Here is an 18,009-nt window from a genome sequence, read left to right as displayed (position 1 = left end):
GATTTTATCACAGGTTTACCCAAGTCTGAGGGAAAGAGTGTCATCATGGTGGTAGTTGACAGACTTACCAAGTATGCACACTTTTGTGCATTATCACATCCATTTAAAGCCAGTACAGTTTCTACTGCATTTATGGAAACAATTCAAAAGCTACATGGAAACCCAAAGATTATTGTAAGTGACAGAGATCCCATTTTCACTGGAAATTTTTGGACAGAATTATTTTTTTGTCTTGGTACTCAGTTAGCTCATAGCTCATCTTATCATCCTCAATCTGATGGGAAAACTGAGATAGTAAACAAATGTTTGGAAGGATATCTTCGTTGCTTTGTATCTGATAAACAGACACAATGGGTCAAATGGTTGCCTCTGGCTGAATGGTGGTATAACACTTCCTTCCATACAACAACAAAAATGACCCCATTTATGGCACTTTATGGGTATCAACCACCATCCATCACATCATATTTAAGAGAAAATTCTAAGGTTCAGGCAGTGGAACATCACATCGAACATCAAAAACAAGTCCTCCAACTCTTAAAGGATAACCTCGTGTTGGCACAGAATAGAATGAAACAACAGGCAGATCAACATCACAGTGAAAGAAGTTTTGATGTAGGTGATTGGGTATTCCTACGGCTACAACCATATAAGCAAATGTCCCTCAAGCAAGCTAAGAAGGATAATAAATTATCACCAAAGTATTATGGTTTGTACAAGGTGTTGTAAAAGATTGGTACTATGGCATACAAATTGGAGCTTCCTGCAGCTTCTCGATTGCACCCAGTTTTCCATGTTTCATGTTTAAAGAAGGTTATAGGCAACAAGCTCCTAGTTCAAACAATATTGCCAGAACTTGATGAGGAAGGAAAAATTATATTGGAACCGGAAACAGTCACAGAAACAAGAATTCGACAGCTACGAAATCGATCAATTTCAGAGTATCTTATCAAGTGGAAGAACTTATCCGCTGAAGATTCCACATGGGAGGATGAAAATTTTATGCAGAAGTATCCATAACTACTCAAGCGTTGAGGAAAAAACTTTTTTGAAGGAGAGGGGCATGTTGGGTCCCTATAATAATAGTGATTACCCCATTACTATTGTAGTTATACCCCTTATTAATATTGTTGTGCCCCTATTGCCCCCATATTGTTATTACTGTGCCCCATAAAATCCCTCTATTGTTATTTTTGTGGCTTTATATTATTATTGTTAGGTCGGCTGGATTATATTGTGACTCCTTAGACTCCTATATCTAGAAAGGAGGTTTTGTCATTTGAATGATCCAAGAATTGTTCATTTATGTAATGTAAAGGAGGTTTCCCCCTCGGAGAGGCTGAATTCTAAGGCGTTGATCTATCTTTTCTATCTTTTCTTGAGCTGGTTTCATAACAATACATTATGCCCCTCCTTCGACACGGTCGCTTCCTGTCGACTTCAGCTCATTATCCAGGAAGTTGAACAAGAGACTCCCTTCTAGTACCTTAGAGCTTGCATGACCTAATGGAAAGTTCTTAGCACTCGACGACAAGTTCACATCATTGGCTTTCAATTGAGTGATTTCACAGCTGTTCGACTTTAGTTCCTCTATTCACATTCTGTGGATGGTGCTGATAGTACCTTGAGGACCATTGTCATTATTGGTGATTTCTCTCGTGCTTGTTAATAGTTTACATCATTGACTGGTAATCAAGCGACTTTCTAGCATGTTTGACATCAACACATCTATTCACATGTTAGAATTTGTACTTTGATTGGGCCATGTTGGAGCGCAAGACCCTGGACTCAGATCACAAAAGTCCAGGTTGCGAAGTGACGTGACATGGTTATGTTGATATACTTGTCTTTTTTAGATGGATGGCTACGACCATACAATGAGTTATCATATGTGATCCTTCTCATTATTAGATGGTTGTGACCATACCTTGGTTTCATTATGATCCTCTTTAACGGATGGTTGTGCCCATGCCTGGATCCATTTACATGATCATTCTTTGGATGGATGCGTCCATACCATGATTCATGTATCGTTTGACAGAGTTTTCAGATATGTATATGTATATGTACTTGCTTGCAGGTTTTCCGACGACAAACTATAGTTCCCCGCACTGATTCACACTAGTACAAAATGGATAATTAATTACTAAAAAAATGACTAAAATTTGCATATAAATGACCATTTTTTAGTTGGTGACCAATAGTAGCTAATTTACAATATCTTATAACACGACCAACTTTTAGTCACTTTTAGCTTATTCATTAATTGGTTGTCTCAATTTTATCATCTAGTAGTATATTTAGTCATAAATTTAGTCATTGATTTAGTCACTAATTGCCACAATTAATGACTAAATATACAACAAAATATATTAGTATAGGATCACTAGAAAAAACCAATTAATTACTAAAGAAATATGACCAAAATGTTAGTCGTGTTATAAGATACTGTAAATTAGCTACTAATAGTCATATATATGTAAATTTTAGTCATCATTTGAAACCAATTAAGGACTAGAGAAATATGACTAAATTTTGGTTGTGTTATAAGACACTATAAATTAGCTACTAATAGTCGTAGATATGCAAATTTAGTCATCATTTGTAATAAAAATTTTATCATTTGCAGTAGTCATTTATCTTTTTTCAGTAGTTTCATATTCATTATATAAACAACTAATTTAGTAGTTTATATTCATTTCATTTACTTTCATTAATAATCATTATAAATGACTAATTTAGTCATATATTCATTTTATTTGTGTTCATCATTAATCAATATAAACTACTAATTTAGTAGTTTTAGATTGATTTTATGTGTTCATTATTAATCAACATAAATTAATTAGTATGATTTTGTGACTAAATTTAAAAAATGTCATACAATATGCATACTCATCTAATATGAAAACACAAAGCTGCATATGTTAATTACAATACTAAACAATATCAACTGCAACTATAAATTATTTCAACCACATAAATTATATTATATGAAATGTTAAAATATTACAATATGAGTTTCCAACTTAATATTGGTTGGACTACAATTTACACATGAAATGATGTTTCATCACTTCAAAACATTATCATTGTGTTGCCAAGGCATTGCAGGTGAATTCACCAACTCTAAAGACTTGACCATCAGTCTCTATGTGTGTGTCTTATGTGGGATATTGACTCTAAGGGTATCACTAGACTGACTCTCTTCTCTCTTCTTGCTCCAGTGTTATTTCTCTCAGCCTCTTTCTTCAATTCCTGCTTCTTACCATCAATACTGAGTTCCTTTTCTGAAAACAAAAGAATATACAATGCAGAGTGTAAGACATTAAATACAATGAACACTAGAATATAAACTAAAGTATACTATAAAGAGTTTATATGACATATACCTCAACATCAACAATGTCAAAGCCATTTTTCCCCATACAAGCAAGAAACTCGAACAAGTTTTCTTCAGTTGGGCGATAGTGGCCACTATAATGTGGCTAGATGACCTGTATAAACAAAGCAAATAAAATGTCACCATATAAAATAACACCTTAGTAACTTAGTATTCAACCTTCAAGGAAATCTTAGGCACAATCATGCCAACTAAGTTACATGCTAAAAAGCTCAAGCTGTAGATAACTTGTGAAAACAAATAATCTGAGGTGTGATGTTTAATTCTTGTCATTTTATTCACAACAACATTTCATTTTCTAATGCATGAACTTGGTCAAGTATATAAACAACATGTGCTCAAATAACAACATGAAAGTAAACTTTTTTTATAGTCATGAATTTTTTTAAACACAAAATAGCTATAAGGATTCCAATCAATATTGTGTAATACTAATTTCATCTTCAAGCTTTGGTTGTTGTTTAAATGGACATGATACAAAGTATTTTCTATTTCATAGTTAAAGGACAAAACAAAATCAAAAGAAACGTTCAAAATACAATAAAACAATAAAGAGAGGTGTTGGACAGTGGATCCCCCCCATAGTGGATTTTTGGGGCTCATAGCCGGAATTTTGGTCAAAAGTAATGTAAGACCCCGTGAAATGCGGGCGCAGAGCGTGAGAGTCTAGGGTAGTCCACCCTAAAGCATTGTAATTTAATATAGAATTTGTCGGCCTACTCATGGTCCGCAGACCATGGGAATGTATAAATAGAGTGAGGCTCTAAGTGTAGAGGTAAGCTTTAGAGGTGATCTAAGTATTATGGGTTTTGAATGCACTATTTTCTTTGAGTCTGTAAGTTCGAGTCTTGGGTTGTAGGAGTAGGAAGAGGATTTGCAGCTGTGTGCATAGAGGCATGGTAGAGTCCGCAGCTATGTGCGCGGACCCCTGCAGCTGAGTGCGCAGGGTGGAATTGGATTGTACTCGAATAGAAAGTTAATAAAGCTAAGTTGATTCTAAAATATTGTGCAACCATTCGTAGATTTGTAGGTTTATGCATCTTTTTAAATTTTATGATTGTGTGCACTGGTTATAAATGTTGAATGATTGATAAAGATTGCTAGGACTACAAAATTAAGTCAAATATATAATAATAACATAGTAAGGTTAGAGGATCTAGATAATGCCTCTTCGCGCTCTGTACAGAGCTACGCGAAGGTCAGACAACTGCGCAGAGCTACACAAGAGCACAAGATCAGTTTGCGACCATTCTAGATCTCATCAAGACATCCCTAGGGTGTAGAAACCTAGTTCCAGCACCCTCCCATACTACCTCGGGTGAGACTTCAGTTTGCACTCCACGAACTGTTGCTGAAAGGGCCGGTAGTTTTAGGATTTGTTTGGATAAATCACTTCTGAACCTGGTTCAAGCCCCAAAAAGCCAACAAATGGTTCTGTTGCCAGGACCAGGATCTGCCTAAGGGATGTCTGATGTCTGAACACTAGAATCCTACAAAGAAGGAAATTGAAGATTGGTTGGATCAGAAGCTTCGCGAGTTTGTGACATAGGAAAATAGAACTCCGCAGATATCTGAGAAGAGGTGGCTAGATTGCTACATGTATACAAAGATCCATGAGATCTTCTTCGTGTCCTTCTCTTCAGAGCTGTATGATTGGATCATGAGGTTAGCCGATAGCCAGGGAAGGTATAAGCTAGATCAATTGATAGTGTGGACTGTGGAGTTAGTGCGCAGGCTAGTGGCATTAGAAGATAAGATCGCGTGGTCTGCAGACCATTGGCTTGATCGGATAATAGGAGGGTTTATCACTAAATTTGTGATAGAAACGACTGTAAGCTACAACGAAGTAGAAATACATTTTCTCAAGGGACCGCGAGGTAAGTACATCAAATCTTTGAATACCTGGATTACGATGTTGTTATGTGAAAAGCGAGTGTTGTGAATACATTAATGATTGGAACGACATGAAGCAGAAAGGTCTACAAAGGTATCGAAGGGTTAGGAAACAGTCCTTTAATTTCACCTCTGCAAGCAAGTGAGGAAGAGTGCGCTCAGGTCTCGTCGAGGAGTGTGGTCAGTATGATAAGGCAGTTCATTCCATAGTTACCATCTCCACTTATGCCACAACTTGATTCACCTCCATCTTCGCCCACACCACCTCCACCAAACCAACAATTCAGTATGGTGAGCGCGATTAAGCTACCCGTATTCAGAGGAGTCGGAAATGAGGACCCGGATCAATTCTAGTTCGTGGTAAGAGCAGCATGGGAAGCGCAAGGGGTCATGGATGACAACATTAAGAAGGCCACAATGGTGAGTGCACTACAGGATCACGCGCTGACATGGTATTTCAAGCACTCGAATGATCACCCAAATGCAGGAATAACGGAGATCCAGGATGTGTTGAACAAAGAATTTAGTCAGCCGAAATTAGAGACACAGTCAATCATCAGACTTAAAGAGATCACGATGCTTCCAGGAGAGACCCCCTAGGATCTGGATCAGAGACTGAAGACTATGATCTACGAAGCTAATATGACGCTAACGGATGTGCAACATTGCGCGTGGTTTGTGGCATCTTTGACACCACACCTGAGGACAGCGCTGTCACAACAGAAGCTTTCAACTCAGGCAGAATCATTGGAGATGGAAATAAGGTTGCATGAAACACCGATAAACGTTCTAGGATTGGGAGTTCAATAGATCCATGCGCAGCTTCAGACTCTCTGCCTGGTGTTGTGCTCTACAACAACCCCCCATTTCATATCAAATTTATTTTCAAAACTATAATATGAAATGGGCCCCTTTTTTATTTTAATTGGTATCAACTTAGTATTATTCAAAAAGATCCGAAAAACAAAATAAAAACATTACAAAACCTTTTTGATAAACCAATTAATTGATCTTATAATATATAAATGAGTAATGTTTTATCATTGTGATAAAGCGATCGCCAGATCGCATGTCGCAATGACAAAGGAGGCATAACTTAAAGACCCATTCATTTTCTCCAACGCGACAACACGCAAAAGGCTATCGGATATCGGCAATAACAAGTTATCATAACAAAAAGTCCCTCTCGCTCCGATGCGATGCGATAAAGTCCCTTTCACACCGATGTGATGCGATATCGCTATCGACGATCGGAGATGTACAATGCATGCTTTTCAAAGTTCTCAGTTAATACTCCTGATGCGAATTGGCGATATCGCTATCGGCAATCGGGGATTCCAAAAGGAACCAATATAACAATTTAAGTTTTCCCCCGACGGCCGACTGCGATAAAGCCAAAAGCGCGAATTTCAAAAAATTGATAAAGCAGGGATATTACAGTTAATTCGTATTAAAGGCCTTATCTTCCAAACAACGATTCACCTGCGCTCAACCGCCAAAACATCCAAGACACGTTTAAACGAATCATTCGGCCAATAAACGATATGATGGGAATTTAAAGGATTGATAGGTTTTAACAACCATTTAATGGAATAGTAAGTCTAAAAAAATCTTTTCACAGATTGTATCCACGGCCACTTTAAGTTAATCCTTCATCATGCATTGATTAATATATCTCACTCATATTTGGTTGGCGCTACCAATTCTCTGTATTATGTTCATTTTCACTCCTGTGCAGAACTCTTCCGAAGCAGTAGATTCAATCAGAATGGGGAAGAAGTCTAAGAAAACTGCAATAGCCTTCGCTTCGCCAGCCATAGGACAACTCATCGCTGATCCAGGAACTAAAAGAAAAGGATTGATATCCGACACTACATGTCTGGGACTCGGCAAAACTACTTGGCAAAGTACCTATAATTTAATTGAAGCCGAAGAACCCGAGGTGACAGCAGTACAAGCCACAGTAGATACCACTCGAAAATCTGATGCTACTCTAAAGGATTTAGCCGACTCTTTCCTTCATCGGATAGCAGCCCGGGAACAAATTCTCCCATATACGGATGTAGTAAGGTGGGCAATTGAAGAAATCCCAATTACAGACAGAACCTTTTGCACCATGGATGGGAGAATCTTCGGCTCATTTCAACCTAATGATTTGAGGCAAATGTATCATTTGCCTGTACCGGAGAAGAAGTACAACAAGGCATTTCTGGAGAAATTCCGAGATGAGAACGAAATTGAATCCGAACCCATTCGGGATTGGAGGCAAAATCCGGCAAAACACAAGCATGAGTCTTCGGGTAAGTACTCTGTTGATTCTCTATGTTCTCCTTATTGTTATGCTGGGATAATGATGTGTAGATTGTGGGGGTTACATGATTATGCAAATTTCACTATAGAAATGGTTCCTTTGATGGAGGCGGCATGTAATAGTGAAATAATGGATTGGGCAACTGTACTGTCAGATAAGCTAGCAACCGCAGTTCTTGATTTTAGAAGCAAAACCCGCATCACCGAAAGGTTTATTCCCCCATTCTATTATAGTGCTTATATCTTGGACACCCTGTGTTTTAATTCTGAATTTCCTGTGCTTGGATGGAAGTGGACTCCACAAGACCCCATGCCCATTCATATATACCATTAGAAGTTGTGGAAAACTTACTATAAGCACCATTTATATCAAGTCTGCAATGGCTTTATGTTACCCATTCACTACTCTATTTTTGATAAACCTGCTCCTAAGATTTCCTACCAAGCAGGGGTTGATTTGACATCCATAGGAAGATGGTTCGGAGAGGAAAAATTTACTTATATAAGAATTTTCGGCAGCCAAGCCAAACCTCATGTCCTTCCTTTGTACATACCTAATAAACTGTTGGCTAGGGAGATAGCCTATCAGATTATGTCCGAAGGAGTTACACAAACTCTAAAGAAAAATAAGAAGCAGGTTTGGCCCTCTTTTCCTCTGAGATGCGGTGTCTACGCTTTGCATGACTTTAAACATGTAGAGAAAGAAGCTGAAAAAATGAAGGCATTAAGTCTAGCAACTCTTCCTAATAGGCGATTTGATCCAAACAAAGTCGCCTATAATGCACTTGAACAGGCCAAATTGACAAAGTTTGATCATAAAGAAGATAAGTTCGATGACCTGTTCTCCTCAGCCGAGTCAATGTCCCAAGTTAAAACGCTGGCCAGAATGGAATATAAAGATGACGGGTTAGTTGAATTCAATAGACTTAGAGAACAGAGGTTGCAAACTCTGCCTCTAGATCTGTTAGCAACAACCCCAACGACAGAATCAAGCGAGCTTGAGCAGCGACTCACTAAGGAACCTCCTGTTACATCAAAAGAACAGGAGGAAGTGCATATGAAAAAACAAGAGGAAACCCAGATAAAAGAGCAGGAATAGAGTAGCATAAAGGTGAATGTAGATGCCCAGATTGACCCGAAATTGCTCCAGGAATGGCAACAATTCAACTCAATCATCAGCAATCTTGAGTGCTCGAAGGAAGCCGAAACATCAAAAGCGGCTGACACACAGGAGACAACTTCAAAACAGGCTCCAAGTGGAACCAGTGGCCTACCCAGTTCTAAAGAAGTAGAGATAATCCCTAAGGATCCCTCTGATCAGATTATTTTGCAAATAGAAGAAATTCCTCCGTTAGATGTCTTTTACAGCCCAAGACACAAGGTTGTGGTAAAACGACAGCGGAAAAGGAGAAGGACTGATCAACCTTCCCTATTCCCTGAACAAACAGTGACGGGCAACGTGGTTTGGAAAGAGGAATTTGATCCCTCTGATGACCTAACAAAACTATCCCAATATGCTGGAGCCTATTCGGCAACTACAATAGACAAGGCATCAGAGGTGAGTAATTTATTAAAAGCAAAAGACCAGGAGATCTTTTCACTATAAGCACAACTATCGGAGGCATAGCAGAAGGTGGAGCAAGAAGAACGGAAATTGTTTACACAACAGCAAATAAATAATCAATTGACTAAACAATTGCAGGAAGAGAAATATAGGATTGATTACAGTGCAGTTCAAAAGCAGAAAGAGCTGTCTGAGGCATTGGCACAACTAAAAGTAGCGCATGAACAAATGCTGAAGTCGAAAGATGAGCAAATCGCTCAACTATCAACCCAGCTAGAGAAAACAAAGAATCTTCCACAGCTAGCTGAATTCAGAGCAGAGGCATTACAGATAAACAAGGCATTGATAACACAGATAAATCTTTTATGTCAACAAATCGCCCAGGCGGAACCTTTATGCGATTTGACGACATCAATAAGTGAAAAATCGGAAAAAGCTAGAACAGACTTGGATCAAGCCGATGAAACACTAAATAATTTTCTTGAGTGGCAAGACACCGATCAGGGACAGGCGGCTAATTTACCAAAAATCATAGAATCACATAAGGAGATATTATTTACGGAATGGCAGTCCCAGTTAATGAAAGTAGAGAGAGCAATTTCAAGATGCAAATTAACCACAAGTAATTTGGTTGAATTGGTTAATAATACTCTCTACTTGTCTAACATGATTTCTCAATGTACTCTAGGTAAATTGAAAGTGACTAAAACATTGGAGCAGTCATGTTATCTGGAACTAGAGAAAAATGGGAGATTAATCGCAGGAATTAACAGTTTGACATGGGACGCCTATTGGTTCTTCTTAGTCAAACCATACAGCCAGAGAGCCACCCTCAAATGCCTTACAGATGCAATCGGGTATATCATTCCCGATATACAGGATGCCACCTATGCTGCCCAACTCAATTCTCACCTCAACAGACCACCAGAAGTGGAGCCAATGCTTGTGATATGCCAGCTCAGGTTTAAAGGCAAACAGCCTAAGTGATGATTCATGCCGCCGACTGCTAGATTGCCATGAAGGAGATATTCAGAATCAAATGATACCAATTAAGTAGGATTTTAGTTTCATAGGTAGTTAGCTTAATTAAGTATTTATAGACCTTTCATGTATTTAGAAAGGGTCGTAAGTTTTGTATATGACTTAAAACCTGAAGTTGCACTACTGTACTTCAGGCATATTCTTTTATAAAACTGGACCAATCATTCTGATTTTGACAAAGAAGCTTTTATGCGGATGTGCACTACTGTCTTTGTTTGAAAGTATTTCTGAGTCCGAAGAAGAATTTCAAATAGCGATTGATATTGGGAGTGATTAGCAGCTCATATGGTACTATTATCTATGTCTGAGTTCATTCTTTTTATATGAATTGTCATTTGATCGCTTTTGCTATTATCAGATATATGCATGTGTTTTAAACAACATTCTTTATTCCTTCCACTATTGGATGTTTACAGTATGCTTTTCTTTTGATCATATATGTATCGATAATATAAATGATAAGTGTAGCAATATTGTGTTAATCACTTTGTTTAACTATTTAAACAAAGTAATCATTGAATGAATAAATGTCTATGTTTATTAGATAGAGTCATCTATATGCCTGTCAATAAACAAAGATCATCAAGCGCTACATTTCAAAGAATAATAGTTCCCAGGATTAGTAGTAGTTCTCTTATTTTTGTTGATAGATTAAGTTATTCACCTATCATTAGATTAGATAATCAATCGTTCATCCACCCCTTTTATTCATTATTGGGAAACTGGTCCCATTATACCCAGTTGGAGCCACCATTCCAAACGGAGAAGGAGCTATATTAAGGTCCGGACCGGGTGGTTATCCCCCAATGTTGATACAACGATTTTTGGGGCATCAACATTTCTGGCGCTAGAAGGAGGGCCTCAACTGTGAATGGCAAGCAAACCCAAATCTACAGACCATTCTAAGAGTAATTCTCCCTCCACATCACCGCGTACTTCCCAATTGCATGTTGGTTCTCTAGTATCCAAACAAGAAGAAGAGGAATCAACTACCATTGCTCAAACTCACAATACTCCAGAACAATTAAGTCTTGAATCTCCTGAAGTTCAATCTCTCATCCATAAACTTCAGAGCTTCTCGATATCACCACAGAAATCTGAGGTATCTCAAAGCAGTGTGACTTCGCAATTCAATTTACCTCACCCTCTCACCAGACTTCAGAGTGGAAAGCTCGGTATTGAACCTACTGAGTTCCCTTTACCCAAAAGGAAAAAGGCGAAGAAAAACACTGAAAGATCTGATAGTGAAGCACTTTCATCCACATCCTCCATCTCATCTTCCGCAGTGCGAAGTCAACCATCCACTCCCTCATCACACATTGTTGTTCATCAGGGATTAGCAACTTCAACATCCCAACCTGCGAAATCCTCAATATCAACTCCTTCCACGACATCTGGAATTTCAACAGTAGTATCATCCACTACTGCGGTTATAATGGCAGATCCATGGACCAGGCTTGGTGCAGTCAACATGCCTGCACCATTGCATGCATTACCTGATGCTCCTGAGAAATGGCTACCCAAGTTTAATCCAGATGATGGAACACAAGCTGAGGAACATATTAATAACTTTATGTTAGCAGTTAATTTGAAGGGAGTAATAGAGAAAGATGTTGTTGTTAGGCTTTTCCCTTATACTTTGCAAGGATCAGCAGGATCCTGGTATTTTTCCTTGCCTTCTGGTTCCATTACCATTTGGACGACTTGCCAAGAACAGTTTCTTACTAAGTATGGTGATGATAGGTCTTTAGCTACATTAATAAATGATCTCTCCAATCTTAGGATAGAGCATAGGGAACCGATCAAAGAATTTAATGCGCGATTCAATAAACTCTTGAATAAAATCCCAACGGCCTCCAAACCAAGTGAGCAAATCAGAAGCGAGTGGTATATAACCGCCCTACCTGCCAATATAGCTATTTTTGTAGACAGGGCTGGAAAACCAACTTTAGCTGAAAACATGAAATAAGCACTTGTTGTGGAGAAACGTATTAATGCTCTAGAGAAGAAAGCTGCTCTTGATGATAGAAAAACCAAAAAAGTCTCTTTTAAAGATGATTCAAAGAAGAAAACCCCTAAAGATCCATATGACATGGAGGGTCTACAAAAGGTCCTCAAGACTATGTCAAATGAAATGGTTGAAATCAAAAAACAAGTAGCTGAAACCTCAATCAAAAGGCCCTTTAAGAATTACAAGAAAACTGAATCAAAACCACCGAATGTTATTTCTAATGCAGATTCAGATCTTGAAGAAGGAGAAGAAGAAACAGTCTCACCAACTGATGAAGAAGAGGAAGTCGTTGAATGTCATGGAATGTGGGATTTTATATTGCCTAACTCCGATACAGAAAATGAAGAAGAAGCGTTTCCTGTCACTACTAGGAGTAAAAGTACCTCTGAACCTGTTCAGACAACTTCAAAGAAAAGGAGTGCAGGTGCTACTACAACAAAGGAAAAGGTACCCCCAAAGAAGCCACCCGCAACAGTTCCACAAAACCAACCTTCAACCTCAAATATTCCGTCAACATCTAAAACCATGGTAGTATCCGATTCAATGGATTACAATATTGTTGATGACATGAAAAAGACTAAGGCAAACATTACCATGTTTGAACTTAGTAAATTGAAACATCAGCAAAAATTGCTTCTCAAAGAATTGAATGCTGTTCCTACTTCACCCCTTCCCAGTGCTAAAGCTGCAAATGATGCAGGTCAACCACCTTCTGGTATGGTGGAAGCTACTCATGCAGTTCTGATTGGAGATAGATCAAATTCTCATACTCCACCTTTCCTTCTAACCTATGAGATCTACAATAGAAACCTGCACAACTATTTGATTGACTCAGGGGCATCCTCTAATATAATGTCAGCTTCAGTTTGTTCCAAACTGAACATTGAACCCCAAAAGTCCGCTATTCATATTGTGCAGTTAGACAGGACTAAAGTCCAGGTTTTAGGAGAAATCAACTCAGTAACTATTAGGCTATTAGCTGATCCTAGAGTAGTTCAAAGAATTGATATCTTAATCACCGATATACCTGAATTTTATGGTTTGATCTTGAGTAGGGATTGGTCTGAAAAACTCCATGGGTATATTTCTACCGATTGGTCCCATATGTGGCTTCCCTACAAGGGAAAGCCAAATCAAATAAAAATCGATTGGGAGAAACACATGACCCATACAGTTACAGAATTTGAACAAGAAAACCAACCAATAGCATTTAATAACAACATTTTGGGGAATTATTCATTTGAGTCATTCTTTGGAAACTTCACTGCCCAACCATCTCCTTTCTCAGTAAACAATTCTACATTTCAGATCGAAAATTATTCATAAACAGATAGGTCAAGATGTTTTAATGATACTGAGGAAACTGTAAATAAAATTGTTAATACTTCTTTATTTTGGTCACTATATTTCGATGGGTCTAAGTCTAGCGAGGGCTCAGGAGCAGGATGTATTTTGGTTAGCCCTCAGGGAGAAAAAACAATGCTGTCCTGTAGGCTAGAGTTTGAATGCATGAATAATACAGCTGAGTATGAAGCCTTAGTCCAAGGACTATATAAAGCGATTGGCCTCAAGGTTCAATATTTGAAAGTGTTTGGAGATTCCGAAATTATTATTAAACAGGTAAGGAATACAATTCATTGTCTTTCTAGCCATCTCAAACATTATCAGTCGCTGGTACAAGAACTCACCTCCCACTTTTCGGCATTCAATATTTCTTCCATCCCAGGTCTCAAAATTCAGCAGCCGACTTGCTAGCCAATGTTGCTTCCAAGCTCCTACCTTCTGAAGATTATAGCCCAGATAGATTTTCAGTAGAATTACTTTTTAGGCCATCGATTCCTGACAATGTCACTAATTGGAGAGTATTCAACCACGATGAAGACATTTTACAATTTTTAACTTCCGAAAAGTCCTATGATGATCAAATCATTGAGGAAAACGAGCATGACCTTCAAATGAGAGGTAAACACGAGGAAAATTCAATCCCAAAGCCTGTGGTGAAGCTTGAGGATCTTTATGATATTAAAGACAGGTTTAAACCTGTGACCAATACAAAGCTCCAAAGTTCCACATTAAGGTTTGAATTGATAAACCTTGGCACTGAGCAAAATCCTCAAAAAATTAATTTAGGATTAGGACTTTCCGTGGAAGAGAAGGAAGAATTCATTAGACTGTTACGGAAAAATAAACATGTTTTTGCTTGGAAATATGACGATTTAAAGACATACGATACATCCATCATCCAGCATACAATTCCAATGCTTCTCGAACAGAAACCAATTCAACAGAAGTTGAGAAAAATACATCCGAACTTAGAGGGTCAAATAAAATCGGAACTCAATAAACTCTTGAAAGCTAAGATTATTTTTCCCGTTCGGCACTCAAACTGGGTCTCCAATATGGTGCCTGTCAGAAAGAAAAATGGTGACATCAGGATTTGTATAGAATTCAGAAATCTGAATAAGGCGAGCCTAAAAGATAATTTCCCATTACCTACTATGGAGCAGATACTCCAATCAGTGGCAGGCTCTGAGTTGATGTCCTTTTTGGACGGTTTTTCAGGATATAACCAAGTTTTGGTCCATCCTGATGACCGACTCAAAACCACATTCAGAACAAAATGGGGAACTTATGCTTATCAGAAAATGCCTTTCGGACTTATTAATGCAGGAGCCACGTTCCAAAGAGCAATGGATATAGCTTTCAAAGGATTAATTAGCAAAATAGTAGTTGTCTACTTAGACGATATTACTATATTTTCTAAAAAGAAATCCAATCATTTGCATGATTTAAATCAAATCTTTCAATGCTGCAAAAGGTATGGTATTTCACTTAATCCCAAAAAATCCTTCTTCACTCTTGACCAAGGAAAGCTCTTAGGCTTTATTGTTTCTAAAGATGGCATTTATATTGATTCGGACAGGATTAAAGAAATCTCTGAAATCCCTTTCCCTCATAATAAAAAATCCATGCAATCATTTCTAGGCCAAATCAATTTTGTCAAAAGATTCGTTCTAGACTTTTCTCAAATCATTTCGCCACTTCAAACTATGATTAAGAAAAATTCAGTCTTTAGATGGGGATCAACAGAAAAGGAAGCGTTTGATTTAATCAAACAATCAATAATCAATGCCCCCGCTTTAAATACTCCTAATTTTTCTAATCATTTCACATTGTATACTATCACATCCGATTTGTCTTATGCAGCAGTACTCACACAGATTAACAATCACAACTTAGAAGCACCCATTTCATTCTATAGTTCAAATCTTCAGGGTGCTGAATTGAATTACTCCGAAGTAAAAAAACAAGCCTTTGCGGTATATAAAGCTGTCAAACATTACAGACCCTTCCTTTTAAAAGCCCATACAAAAGTTATAGTTCCTTTCCCTGCAGTAAGGCAACTATTAATCCAAAGGGAATTAGGTGAAAAAAGGGAAAATTGGGTTACAACACTTCAAGAATATGACTTAGAAATTAAACCAGCAAAGATTGTTAGAGGCCAAGGTTTTTGCAGGTTATTGGCAGGAGCATCCAACATTCAAGAATCAGGTGATACAGATCAAACCGAAGCGATCAACCAGATAAGTATTACTGATTCTGAATCACAATATGCTGACTTGATCTTTTATTTGAAAAATGGATATGCACCTCCTAACCTGTCTTACAAAAACAAAAGGGCCATTATATTAAAAGCAAAAAATTTCACAATTATTGATGATGTGCTTTTTAGGCAAAATTATGATTCAATCTTATTAAGATGCCTAGAAAAACTTGAAGCACAAAAGGTTTTGCAGGAATTACATGATGGACCAGCAGGAGGACATTTTGGAGCTGCCACAACAGCCCACAAAATCATTCATACTGGATATTATTGGCCCACTCTGTTTAGATATGCTCATGAATATGTAAGGAAATGCCGAAATTGTCAAACTTCTAGTGGAAGACAAAGAAAGCTAGCTTTCCCTTTGCAACCAGGCAACATTGAACAACCATTTGAGCAATGGGGATTGGACATCATTGGAGAAATTACTCCACATTCTTCCAAACAGCATAAGTATATCCTTACCGCCACTGATTATTTTACTAAGTGGGTTAGAGCAATTCCTTTAAAGACAACAAATTCTGAGGTAATTATAGAATTCATAGATCAATTCATCATTACGATGTTTGGTGTCCCAAATGCTCTTGTTTTTGATAATGAATCTTACTTCTCAGGCAATGCTATGTTTGATTTTGCTATTAAAAGAGGATTTAAATTGAAATATTCTGCTAATTACTATCCCCAGGGTAATGGTTTAGCAGAAACCACAAATAAAAATCTGATTAAAATTATTAAGCGGACTATCGAATAGAATCATAAAAAATGGCACAAATCCTTAATATTTTCACTATGGGCTGATAGGATAACGCAGAAGGCTTCCATAGGTTCTTCTCCGTTCAATCTCGTATATGGAAAAGAAGCAGTGCTACCAACAAATCTTGTCCTTCCTTCTCTAGCCCTAGTTCAGTTTATTGAGGAAAGCCCTTCTTCTTCTATTCAACTTAGACATGACCAAATTCTAAAATTAGAAGAGGAAAGAGAAAAAGCCAAGGTTATTCATGCAAAACATCAGCAAATTATCAAGTCATCCTTTGATTCAGCCTCATCTGGTTCAAAACAATTTCAAGTCGGTGATTTAGTTCTGAAATGGGACAAAGCCCATGAAGATAAGGGAAAACACACCAAGTTCCAGAAGATGTGGTTTGGGCCATTTCAGATCTGTGAGAAGATAGGCCATTCGACCTTCATATTACAAGATTTATCAGGTTTGAGAGATTCTCTCCCTGTTAATGGCCTTATCTTAAAAAAATTCTTCAATTGAGGAGGTAACCCCTTCTCTTTTTTAGTTTAGTGGAATTTAGTAGTTTGTAGGACCATTAGAAAATAAAGTTGTAAGGTATCTTCCATTGAACTTTTCTGTATTTAAAAGTTGCTCAAAAGAAGTAGTGTTGATATTTGCTTTTAAAATAATAGACGTCTTAAACAAAAGGGATAATTTCTAGGAAACTAGGAATAATTGCATTCTGAAACCACGCTTCAATTTTTGTGAACGCTTCTCAAAGTTCAGAAGTATTGTAAATCATTTTATGTTTTCAAATTGGTCACAAAAGGGTTATCAATATCAAAATAGGAACTAATCCAACTTTAGCATCTTTAACTCTTACCCTGTCATCCATTTACTCTTAAGGAGAAAATTGTCCATCCCACTCACCAAAGCTTATGATTACTCAGAGTGTAATTCTAAAATATTTGATATAAAAGATAAGACGTCTTATTACAAGCCTACTTACCATGATCATAGGGAAATAGTTTAACCGACATTACCAATACTGCATACCAAAACAGGGTAATGGCTTAGGATTATAAGACAAGGGGTCTCATCACGAGCCAGCTTGTTCGGTTAAATTACTACCAATGAATGGCATTGTCACTCAGCTGGTCACCAAACCAGGACAATGGCTTTTTATCTTACAAAATAACAGAAAAATAGAAAAGAAATGCAAAATGTGAAAAGCATGTTTTGAATTCATTCTGTTAATCATACTCTGAAATGGATGGGACAATGGACAATAACATGGTTAAAAGGTATCCCTGTCAAAACTATGAACGTTTGCGGGTAGCAGAGGCTCTACCTATGACAAAGGAGTCAATTCTAAAAGCTGATTTGGAAAGGTTTTCTGTTTTATCATTATCAACCAATAGAGGCCAATTTAAAACTTAGAATGTATCTAATTTTAAACAAG

Source organism: Pinus tabuliformis, chromosome 8, assembly GCF_031772625.1.
Source record: "Pinus tabuliformis cultivar Carrire ecotype Pingquan chromosome 8, CPIR1, whole genome shotgun sequence".
NCBI lineage: Eukaryota > Viridiplantae > Streptophyta > Pinopsida > Pinales > Pinaceae > Pinus > Pinus tabuliformis.
Note: the sequence above shows the minus strand (reverse complement) of the source record.